The 11,661-nt window shown below is 44.4% G+C and overlaps 1 long non-coding RNA gene across 7 annotated transcripts; it reads right to left on the bottom strand.

Moving 5' to 3' along the window:
- Positions 1-203: 203 nt before the first annotated feature.
- On the bottom strand, positions 204-4,748 carry LOC138224789 (uncharacterized). 7 transcript variants are annotated; one of them, XR_011183224.1, is made up of 7 exons: positions 4,660-4,748; positions 4,368-4,425; positions 3,729-3,868; positions 3,030-3,177; positions 2,514-2,598; positions 1,108-1,291; positions 204-574 (listed from the first exon to the last, which is right to left on the bottom strand). It is a non-coding gene; the product is annotated as an uncharacterized lncRNA (long non-coding RNA). The 7 variants fall into 7 exon arrangements; XR_011183227.1 differs by lacking the exon at positions 4,660-4,748 and adding an exon at positions 934-1,003 and having other exon boundaries at positions 4,368-4,450; XR_011183223.1 differs by lacking the exon at positions 4,660-4,748 and having other exon boundaries at positions 4,368-4,450.
- Between the last annotated feature and the right edge of the window lie 6,913 nt (positions 4,749-11,661).

Below are 11,661 nucleotides of genomic sequence, written 5' to 3'. Positions count from 1 at the left end.
CATTGAAAAAGAGAAGCCATGATGTTCTTTGAAACTGAAGTTTTGCCTTTTCTTCTCTGCTGAACTGTGTTCGAGGGCCCTAATTTCCACTCCCCTTCCAGCTGAAATACTGACTGACCAGCTGCCCTGGGTCTGGTCACTGTGACTGGTCAGAGAAGACCAGTCAACCGAAACACAAGAGAAACAGATAAATATAAAAAAAGTGTTAGTCATTCCTGGTTTTATTTTCACTCTTTTACCACAGTAGTCAATCAGTTGGAACACAGGTAGAAGTTGTTGCTTTCAGCCTCAGAGCCTCTTCAGACTCCTATTCTGTCTCAAGGTGTCCTGTTTCTCTGCAACCCGATAGCCTCCCGACACACAGACACGACTCCACAGCCAGAACCAGTTTCTTGTTTTCCTTTCCAGTGTGGAGTTGACAGCTGCTTGTTCCTTATTTGTGTTCCCTGTGAGCAGCATTGTCTTGAGGTGACTGAAGACTGGGAATGTTCAGTGTAGTGTTCAGGTGAGAAGAATTCCAGCGGGGAACACAAATCTTAAACCTGCAGCCCCTCCAATCAGCTCCATTACAGTGCTGCAACAAGCAAATTAATTCATAGTTAACAGGATGGATATAACAATTAAGAAGCTAAACAAATTGGACATATCAAAGAGCCCAGCATATACTGGAGACTGATATCCTGTAGCAGAGATCACCTCCTCTCAAATACTACAACTGAGAGCATTATTACATGTCAAAGTAGGAAATAGAAGAATGAAGAGCCAGAGACAATACGGGCAGAAACACTGAAGTGATTCAGAGGGAAGAGGGAGTGAGATATGTAGAAATATATCATACAAAACAAAGTGATCTACAGATTTACTTACACCCCTGGAGACATCTGAACAATAATAGCACTGAATATGTCTTAAGGACTGTGCAATATGTCTTACTTGGAGTAAAGTTATGTCAAACACATTCAGAAAACACAAGGGCCAAAGATCTTCACTGCTCTCAGTATCCCTGTTAAGGTACATTCAGTAACAGAATTAATTCCCGGTCACTGAACAAATTCAAGTACAGGAGACGGGAGTTTCCAGACTCCGCACAGAGTTAAACTGGCAGACCTGACTGCAGTCTCTGATGCCACTGCTGTCTCTCCCCCTCAGAATCAGCTCCCAGAGTCTCTGCACTAGAACAGGAGCCAGTGGACAAGACCACCTCCAGACTCCAGCATGAAGGAGCTCTGAGCCTCATCCTGACCCAGGCATTCATCTACAAGCACAGGAGCTGACAGAGGGGCAAGAGGGGCTGAGAGAGGAAGAAGATCCAAACAAGGCAATAAAAACACATTGACAATAATACAGAATCTACCCTTCTCTAAACTAGAGTATTGATTCAGTCAGCTAACACTGAGTGAGAATACTGGCCCTGGCAGAATTAAAGACAAACTAAAATGTAGAAATCTGTTCAAGACAGATGAGTTAAAAACAGTCAGAGGATCATAAACTGTAAAGGAACTGACAAGCTGTTGATGTCATGTGTTGAAAATGTACTGAATTAAATTTACTACAGCATACAAAACAATAACCCCTATTGTTAGCAATTTGTCTATTGTTATCGCAGGGAATTTCCAGTGTTGACAGTTTTACAGACAGAGTTCCCTTCAGCAGATTGTGTCTGTTAAACTGAGCGTTTGCTGTAGTTCCCTTCAGTCACACAGCCTGCAGGTATTATAGAACCTCATACAGCACTGAGGCCACCTGGAGACTGAAATCTGTTTTTACATCAAGCAGAAGTATTCAAGGAGAGCAACCAAAAAGTATTTCATAGTTCTGGAGAAAATTAATTGAAATCAAAGCTCTTGGACTTTTTTGAAAAGAATTAAGTTCAAAATTGGTCAAGATGACAGTTCTCCTTAGTGAAGAAGGTGGCCACAGCTGTATCTTGGTAATAAATACAAATCATATCTCAACACTGCTGGAGAAGGACAGGGGCTGTACTGTCTTCAGCTGTTCCTCTGAGATGGGATGTTGATAAAATGTAGCGGAGTGAGGGGTGGGGTTAGTTGTGGAGTATGGAGTAGTATGGAGGAGGAGCTAAAGACACTCAGGATTCCTGTGATGATCAAAGATCAGTGTGAATTGTCAGCCTTTAATTGGAACTGATCTGGAACATTAGTGGCAGAGTAATTAGTATAAAGGGATCTAGACTGTTTCACTCTAGACAGCATTTCCAGTCTGAATGAGTGTCAGTGGGAGGCTGTGCTGAAGCTCAGACTATTGTAAAATAATACACAGGGCATCTCTTTCTATCTCAGTGTGGCAGAAGAATATTTTGAGCAGAAACACACTGAGGAGTTATTACCTGAGCATTCAGACAGTGTACAATAAAGATCACATAACTGTAAAGTGCAGTATAGCTCATAGTTCAACATAGTGACAAGTGTGAGATTTAGTTCTAACTGTGGGGTTACAGAGGTGTTATTGGGAGAAGCTGCTGTAGGAAATAGGAGAAATTGTGCAGAGCTCACCTGGAGACTTGGGGGACATGAGTCTCTCTTTTCAGTTTTCAACAACGCTTTTGATTTCACTCCAGCCTGGTTCCAATCTGTCAACCTGTGATAAATAAACACTCAACATAAATATACTTGAACCCTGAAGAGCAAACCTTGAATAGTGTGTGTGAAAGGCAGAGCTGGGGTGCTAGTAACACACTTCACACACAGAGCAGCAGGCAGAGGAGAGAGGCAGGACAGTGCAGCAAGAGGGCAGGGGGAGAGTCTAATTCCCCAGTCACTGTCCAGACTGCTGTCTAGAGTGCAGACTGCTCTGCAGTGGTAGAGAAACTAATGTAGCAGCAGGAGACTAGTAGTGACAGATACAGGTAAAGCAGCGACAGATGATGGAGCTCTAGACAATTACAGACTAGGAGAGAGGAGCTGTACATGTGAGATTTCCAGGAGATCAACACCAGGGTCTTCAGTGCTGCAGCTGTAGTGAAGGAGTGTCAGTGTGATGTCAGGGTGTAGAGATCTAAACCAACTCACCCTGTCAATCCCAGAGCCAGATTCTGACTCTTTACAGTCTCAGTCCTCATTGAGAGAGGAGCAGCAGGGAGGGAGCTGAAGGTGTTTATTCATCACATGTTGACAAACTGGAAGCAGGCTGGCCTGAATTCTGTGACTTTGTTGAAAGCTGTAAAGAGAGAAGTAAGCTCATTAAAATAGGTCAGGCTGTGCCAGAACACTTCCTCACACTTTAGATCTCTGTACCCTGACATCACACTGATACTCCTACACTACAGCTGTGGCAGTGTCACAGTCTAGATCTTTTCATACTTTCTTTTACTTCTTTTTCTGCTACTAATGTTCCTGATCTTTTCAAATAATGGCTGATAATTCACAGTGATCTCTGATCATCACAGGAGTACTGAGTGTCTTCAGCTCCTCCTCTGAGCTGGGATGTTGATCACATGTAGAAGAGTGAGGAGTGGGGTTAGTAGTGGGGTTAGGGAGTGGACATGCCATCAGCATCTGAACTCAGAGGAGGAGCTGAAGACACTCAGGATTCCTGTGGTGGTCAGAGATCACTGTAAATTATCTGCCTTTATTTGAAAAGATCAGGAACAGTAGTAGCAGAGGAAGAAGTAAAGGAAAGTATGAAGAGATCTAGACTGCGACACTGCTGCAGCTGTAGTGAAGGAGTGTCAGTGTGATGTCAGGGTACAGAGATCTAAACCAACTCACCCTGTCAATCCCAGAGCCAGATTCTGACTCTTCACAGTCTCAGTCCTCAGTAGAGGGAGGAGCAGCAGGAGGCAGCAGGGAGGGAGCTGAAGGTGAAAGTGGAACCAGGCTGGAGGTGAAGTCAAAGCCTTTGTTGAAAGCTGGAATAACAGACAAGTGCAGTCATTAAAACTCATAGTCGGCTGTGTCAGAATACATTTCACACTACAGTGAGTAAGAACGGTAGTACAGGACTGAACAGTGAAGTAGTGGAGTGAGCTCCACTGTTTCAGAAGCCCGAGCTCACACGCTGTTGCTCTTAGTCGCCACCAGAGGGCAGCCTGCAGCTACAGACGGCAGAGCCAGGTACACGGTCTGTATCCGCGGCTCTGCAGACAGCTGCTCCCACAGCCCGACAGCCCGCTCCTCTTGGTCAAGCCAGGGTACCAGTGAGTTGCCCAAGAGAGCTTACCCGGGCTGTGAAAGCAGCGCCCCGTCTGTCTGACGCCATTCCCCGGTTCTTACCCGACATGTTGTCGATACCAGAGCAGCAGGCAGTAAAACTCTCCCCTCACTGTCACTGGGGCCGCGAGTCCTGGCCGAGCTCCGGAGTGAGAGAGCTGGAGAGAAACGAGATGCAGAGAAAATACTGAAACTTACCTCTTGACTCGTACATGGTCCCTCCAGACTGAACTAAAATGTGATTTAGTGGACAAAACTGAAAAAAAAGAGTGATGTTTGTTAGTCTCGAATGACAAGTACATTTCAAGAGCAGTAGCAAGCAGCACGTTATATGAAGGAATATTAACAGGATTCTGCAGACAACAGAAGCACAGCCAGGAGAAAATAAGAATAAGAAATAGAGTAGAAAATTATTGTAAAACAATGACCTAATACAGGTTTAAATGCACAGAGCAATAAAGCTTTAAAAGCGTTTGGACCAGTTACTTACCGCTGTCTGTCTTGCCCGGCTCTCGCGCGAAAGGAGGATAATCAGGTGGGTCAGAATTTATAGGACCTGGAGCCCAAAGTGACCAATAAACAGGCAAGACGACATTATTCGCGGCTCTGCCCCCCAAAATCCTTTATTAATATTCAATATATAGGCAGCGGTTTTACAATTAATCTCATTTGTTGTTCGTCCTCCCAGCGCATGAGGGCGGTGCAGCCCCACCCAGTACTGCCAACAGGCGCGGTTTTCGTCTGGACGTCATGGATTTTGATTGGCTGCGATTCTCATATTTAAGTAAGCCCCGCCCCCAGCTCGTCTCCTTCCGGTAGTTCTGCAGAAATGTGGAGGTGGGGTTTGTGAATGGCGTTTTCCCGATTTTATTGCGTTTTTAGTCGTTTTTTGGCCTATTTTTTAATGATATCGTTATGACACATCACGGAATCGTTAAGTCGGATTTAAAACTGGACGTTTCTGACTTTCAGCTAGTGAGTATGAGCGATTTTGTGTTGTTTGTGTTTGTTTAGCAAGATGGCGGCGGTTACTCCTCATTTACATTTATTAAAATCAGTCGCTGTATTTTAATGAGCTGATTTGCATTTGTCTTGTTAATATGAACTAGAAAATTAGTTTTTGGCTAGAATTGTTTTTTATTTTTAAGGTTTTTATTATTTGTACTTTTACTTTTTATGTAAGATTGTTGTTAACTCGTATTTGCATTAAATTTGCATTTATTAAAATTGCGCACTAATCACTTGTATTTTAATTAGCTATTTGTGTATGTGATAATGTGAAATAAAAAACGATTTTAGTGAAAATAACGTAATTTTCTCATGTTTACTGTGTGAATTGTTTTTTTTTTCTACTGCTTGTTTTGTCAGTAAGATGTCGGCGTTAATGCTCTCATGTGTATTTAAATTTGTATAAAAATCGGTTGACCGGTCACTTGTATTTTAGTAAGTTCTGTTTAATGATTTCTGTTTTTCTTTTTCTTTTTTCAACTGGAAAGAAAGCGTTTTCACTTGCACTGAACACAAATAAAATTTAAATTCATTTTACTTCTGGCTTATTTGTCTTTTTTTTCGGAGAATGTATTTTTAAAAACTTGGTTGCTTTCAGATTGTGTTACCTAAAAAATGTAAATATCTTAGGGAAATTGAAACAAAAAGAGTTGCTGTCTAAGTTTTTAATTACTAATTAACATTTCAACTTATTCTAATTCATTATAATAATGAATTTGTTTATGTATTAAGTGAATTAAAGTTCATTAGTATTAAACAGATCTCACCGGGGGCTGGTCTTGGAGATGGGCTTCTGCGATTGGGTCATGTCATGTCAATCATATAAAGACAACCCTTAAGAAGTGCGTCATTTTTGGGGGTGTGGTGATTTGATTGACGGGTCTTTCAACCAATCAGAATAGAGAAAATGGGGTTTTATGCCATAACTGAAGTGGTGCTTCAAACTGACCAATCACCTGAGAGCAAAAATCTTGGAGGTGGGCTCTCATCCAGACATTTTGATTGGCTGGTGTGACGTCATCATTTGGTGACACCCTCTCATGAATAATGCGACACTCCCCTTATTCAATTTTGCGACACGCCCCTTCGTTAACCACGCCCCTCATGAATATGCATCGTGGGCGGTTCTCGTTCACCATTTTGTTTGGTTTTGTTTGTGGTAGAAATAATGTTACGAAGGAAAGAAGAAGAAAGTAAGACAGAAATCAAAATTCTTTATTAAATTTTGCAAGCATACAAATCAAAGACAGTTGGCAACAGTGAAACAAAAAAAAAAAACTGAGTTACAGAATCACAAGTAATGGTGTCCGGGGTGACGAGTTCCTGTCCAGCGCCAGCAGTCTGGTCAGTGCGCGATGGGTCCTGTGCGGGCGGCAGGGACAGCAGCCAGGGGAGACCTGAAACACAAGACAAGCAGGTAAGAGCTCGGAGTTCAGCACTGAGCAGCATCGCAGCGACAGTCATCAGACAGGAGTGAGGAGCTGCGCTGGCGGAGGGGCTCAGGGAATCACTCGGCAGTACAGCGCAGCTCGCTTTGCGGAACACGGGCTCGTCCCACTGTCGGGAAAATGAATTTGGAATAAAAAGCACTCAAGACCTCCAGACCGTATCCTTACTCTCACGGGAAATGCTCACCCGCTTTAATTTCGGTTCACATTTAGGAACGATATGAAGATTTATTCATTTCAACGTTCAATCACTCAAGTTCAATCGGTCAAGTTGACCAAGACGCGGTTTGTTCACATCGCGCTGCAGCGCCGACAGAGACGCGGTCTGTTTGTACGAGCTCGGTTGTGGTTTTTAAACTTTACTCTCACCCGTATATTGCTTTTATATTTTAACTCGTTCTAGGTTTGTCTTGGCTTTTTAAAAAGAACGTACCGCTCTAAGGAATCTGTATATGCCGGGGTCATGCAGAGCGAGGTGTGCTGTATAGTTCTGCCATCACATCTGTCCCGGGACAGTGCGGGATATTGAGCACTAGATCAGTGAATGGGCTCTAGCCTGTGGTACAGTTGAAACCGAGTGCAGAACACTCCACTGAACAGGGTGTCACTACTAATCAAGTGCTTCCCATAACTAGATCTAGTTCTCAGTTTGCCCCTGAGCACAGGTCCCTCAGTTCCACAGCAAATCATGTCAACCCCCTGCACTGTTAAATACAGCAAGACTCGTCCTAGATCTGCACCCCGTACCCCAGCAATGAGCCACAACTTTACAGTCAAGCAATATTTATTCATGAACAAGAGACAACGAATAACAAACAGAATAAAACATACAATTTATTTTTGGAATTGCATACATTTGATCATATTCAAGCACAGCCAGTTAAATGCTGTAATTTCAAGTGACAGTAAAGACTGGGGAACATGTGGGTGAAGCTGCCTTTGAGACAATAACTGCCTGCAATCTGGACACAGTCAGCTCAATATTCTTAGCATCCTCCTCTCTGCAGCTACCAAGTTGTCTATTCTTGTGGTTTTGATTTTCTTCAGCCTGTAAAATGCTGCTCAGGAGGATTTAAATGTGGAGACTGGCCTGGCCAGTAAAAGACTGTCCACGGTTTTCTCCTGACTGAGCTGTTCCTGCAGAAGACAGTGAGGTGTAGCTGACAAGCCCAGCAACAAGTTCAGTGTTCTGGTTTTAAATCTTAAATGATTGAGAATAATAGTATTGATACAGAAACAAGTATATAAGATGGAGTTCTAGACAAGTACAGAATATGCTTGATGAATTGTACATGTCAGACTTCCATATTAATGCTGATTACTCCAGTGCTGCAGCTGTAGTGAAGGAGTGTCAGTGTGATGTCAGGGTGTGAGGATTTAGCCAACTCACCCTGTAAATCAGATTCTCCTCAATTTGAAAATCATAATCTTAGACCTCTGAGAGTGTGGATGAACACCAGGAGGCAGCAGGAATAGTGGTGAATTAATCCTCATCGTGTCATATGGTCTGACTCACTGGGGCACATTCTTCATGTTACGTGCATTTCATAGCATAAAACAGTAAATGAGCTCACTGTACTCTGCGTCATCAATTAAGATAAGGTATCGCCTGTTCTTGAGATGCTTTTACTTTGTAACATGCTAAAGTAGTGACTTTGAGTTGGATTGAGATCTGCAGACACACTTGACCAGTTTCTATTTTCTCCTGATGAGCTCTTTGGTTGCCCTGACTGGATGCTTTGGGTCATTGTCATGCTGCATGGTGCAGCACTGTCCAATAAATATGGAAGCCTTTTCTGCTTCATCAGAGACCCTGTTTCTGTAAACTTCAGAAATCCCTCTGCTGCTGCCATAATTAGCTACATCCTCAAGGAAGATGAGTGAGCCAGTCTGAGACATTCCTGCATCCCCAGGCCATGACATTCCCTCCACCAGGCTTCACCAAGCGCTCAGAGGACAGAGATGACAGGTTCAAGTGTGGAGAAAGAAAGGAGCTGCAGATGCTCCAGAGAACAGCACCTCCTGTGAGAGTCATGGCCTGGGGAGATCAGGAGGAGACTCCTTCACCTGTCTGTCTCCATCAGCACTAGCGTACTGGATCACTGAAGCTCAAACCTGAAGGCTGTGGACTCAGAGCTGAGAGCTCCAGCAACACCTCAATGTCCTCTGCGCTCCCTCTGAGCTCACATGAAGATCACATGTACAGCAGTAGGATTAGAGGTGGTGTTAGTTAGGGACCATACATGTCATCTACATCTCAGCTCAGAGGACACACATCAAATATTCAGGTGCTGTAGCTTTGAGTCAGTCTACAATGCAACCAAGGAGGTCATCAGGAGAATAACTGTGGAAACACCTTAACTTGTTGGGTCTAATGCCTAACTTTCAACCCTATTGCCAGAAGGAAAAACAATTGAAGTATGATCACCTGAAGACTAAATAAGAACTCAATTGCAACAGCAAAGCATCTCAGATGATTACAGAGGGCAGTGAGCTCAATGGGTCTCAGACCTCTTAGAGGGATATACAAGCACATACTTTTCTACACTCTGAAATGTACTTAAAGTGAATGTGTCCCAGTAACTTCAAAATAGAATGCTGAACATTTTTTATTCCAATATGATCAAATGTATGCAGAGAATTACCACAATAAAACCAGGATAATATTTCTGTTCTGATCACAAGAACAAATTGCTTGACTGTGAAGTTGACTCATTGCAGTACTGATGGAGGACACTGTACCTTTCCAATGAAAACCTGCATTTTCAAGTGTCCCACAGTATCAATACACCCTTGACCGGAGGGGCTGACTGACAGGGCCAGTGACATGAATTAATGTGCTTTGTTCATATTCTGGGCTGTTAGAATTCTTCCACTGGACCATGAAAAAGATCTGAGTGTCTTTGGGTGGGAGGGCAGCTGAGGCTGTTGGTGAAAGGAGATTGTTCAGCTGTAGGAAAAACCTGCCTGTTTGAATGTGCTCAGAGTGGAGAGGAGTGTCAGTGTGGAGCTGCAGAGAAACAAGTAGGGGAGAATTCCACACCAAGAAGAACATTTATTCTGGCTCTGGAGTTTTCTTCTTGTGTGAGACAACAGCTCCAATTGTCCTTAACACTGTCACTGTAGAGTCCTGATATTTGAATCATATTCACATACTAACTGCAGGATTCAGACTGACTCCCCATCATCAGAAAACATGTCCTTCCCCTGCAACAGTCGAGTTCACTCCAACACAAGCACAGGAGAGCTGCTGTGTGGTTTGGATGCTGTCAGAAAGCAGGCAAGGGGCAGGAACCATTAACATTCATCACAGGAGAGTGTATAAACCAGAGAAATTAAACTGGTTTAGTAATGGGTGCTGCGAATGAGGTTTATTGACTGTTTGGGCAGGATGTGGTGAGGTAATGGGTTGAGCACAGGTGTAGAAGTGATTGCTTTCAGTCTCAGAGCCTCTTCAGACTCCTGTTCCGTCTCAAGGTGTCCTGTTTCTCTGCAGCCTGATGGCCTCCCAACACACAGACAACTCCACAGCCAGAACCAGTTTCTTGTTTCCTTTCCAGAGTGGAGGAGACACCTGCTTGTTCCTTATTTGTGTTCCCTGTGAGCAGTGTTGCCTTGAGGTGAATAAAGAGCATGAGTGGGCAGTGTAGTGTCACTGTGGGAGCCCATCCTGTCTCAGGGTATTGTAGTGTGAAGGTGGGACCTTGATACTGGAATCAGAGCTACTTGCAGCCTCTCCAGTCCACTGCATTACAGTGTAGCTGCACCCAGTGCTGTTGAATTGATAATTAGCAGGATCAGCAGTAATTAAGCAGCTGGTTGAGTCAGATTATTGCAGTGGAGTGCACTGGAAGGGTTGCAAGCCCAGTAGCTCAGACTAAAACCTATTTTTAACCTCAGATTAGATTTAATTTTTTGTTTAACTGTCCCTGTTAGGGAATTTGTGGTCTCTCGTGTCCCTGTTTGAAAACTCGCTGTTTAGCAGCAGAGACGAGCAGCTCCGGGATCCGCCGCCCCTATTGGCTGAGTCTGAATGAGAAGGCAGGTGCGGTCAGTCTGCAATTAGACTTCAATCTGCGGCTGTTTAGCGGTTCCGACGCCCGAGTCGCTTCTCTGCCTTTAAATAGCGAGTTTGCAAACAAAGAAAGTTTCTTAAATTTACCGTTTAGCTGGAGCGGGATCCTGGGCGACGGCTGTGGGTTTTTCTCGGTCCGAGTGGGAAATGTTATAAGATGGGGCTTGAAAGGTAATGCATTTCGAAACTTACTTTTGTCCGAGCTGCTGGACGGGCTGTAGCTCCCACCTGAAGAAGGCTCCACGGCCGAAACGTGTTTTCTTTCTTTTTTCAGCATGGAATAAACTTTTTACTTGTTCCTTTGCAGCCTACGCATGCTGACGCAGCTCCCCACCTGGACTTGTGGCCTCGACTCTGCGGAGAGAAACGTGGTATTAAAATCGTGCTTCAGCTTCTTTAAACTGCTACTTTTGTATTTTGTATCTTTACCTGCACAATACGCTTTGTATTCCAGACTTCTGCAGGATCCTGGCGCGGCTTTGGGCTTTAAACGGCGGCTGTCGGGTCCTTCTCGGCGTGGAGACCTGAGCGCAGACCCACCCGTGTACCGAGTGACCGGAGCTCCGCGGCGGATTCACAGGCGAGTCCGAGTCTCTTCTTCCTAGAGGCCGAGAGAGACCCGGTCAGGAAAGCGCAGCTTCAGGGCTCGTTTAGGACTGAAAACCACTTTCACAGGGGCTTCGTCTCTTACCGGTATCGACTCACTGTGCAGCTGCAGGTCCGGCTGGGTTTTCTTTCTCCGGAGCCGGTTTGCATGAAGACGCGCCGACCGCTCCGTTTAGCTTGAACTGGGGGAAACTGGTAACTCGAGTTACTGGTAACTGACCGCAGGAAACTGGAGCCCAGCCGTGTGAGACCCGGTGTGAAAACCGAAACCCCGGGTGTGAGGAGAGAGAGAGAGAGAGAAACCGCTTACCTTGCTCTCGAAACGCCGGCTGTCCTGTTGTAAAGGTTAAAGCGA

Source organism: Lepisosteus oculatus, chromosome 23 (genome assembly GCF_040954835.1).
Source record: "Lepisosteus oculatus isolate fLepOcu1 chromosome 23, fLepOcu1.hap2, whole genome shotgun sequence".
NCBI classification, from domain to species: domain Eukaryota; kingdom Metazoa; phylum Chordata; class Actinopteri; order Semionotiformes; family Lepisosteidae; genus Lepisosteus; species Lepisosteus oculatus.
The sequence above is the reverse complement of the archived record's forward strand: the minus strand, read 5'-3'. Positions and strand labels throughout refer to the sequence as shown.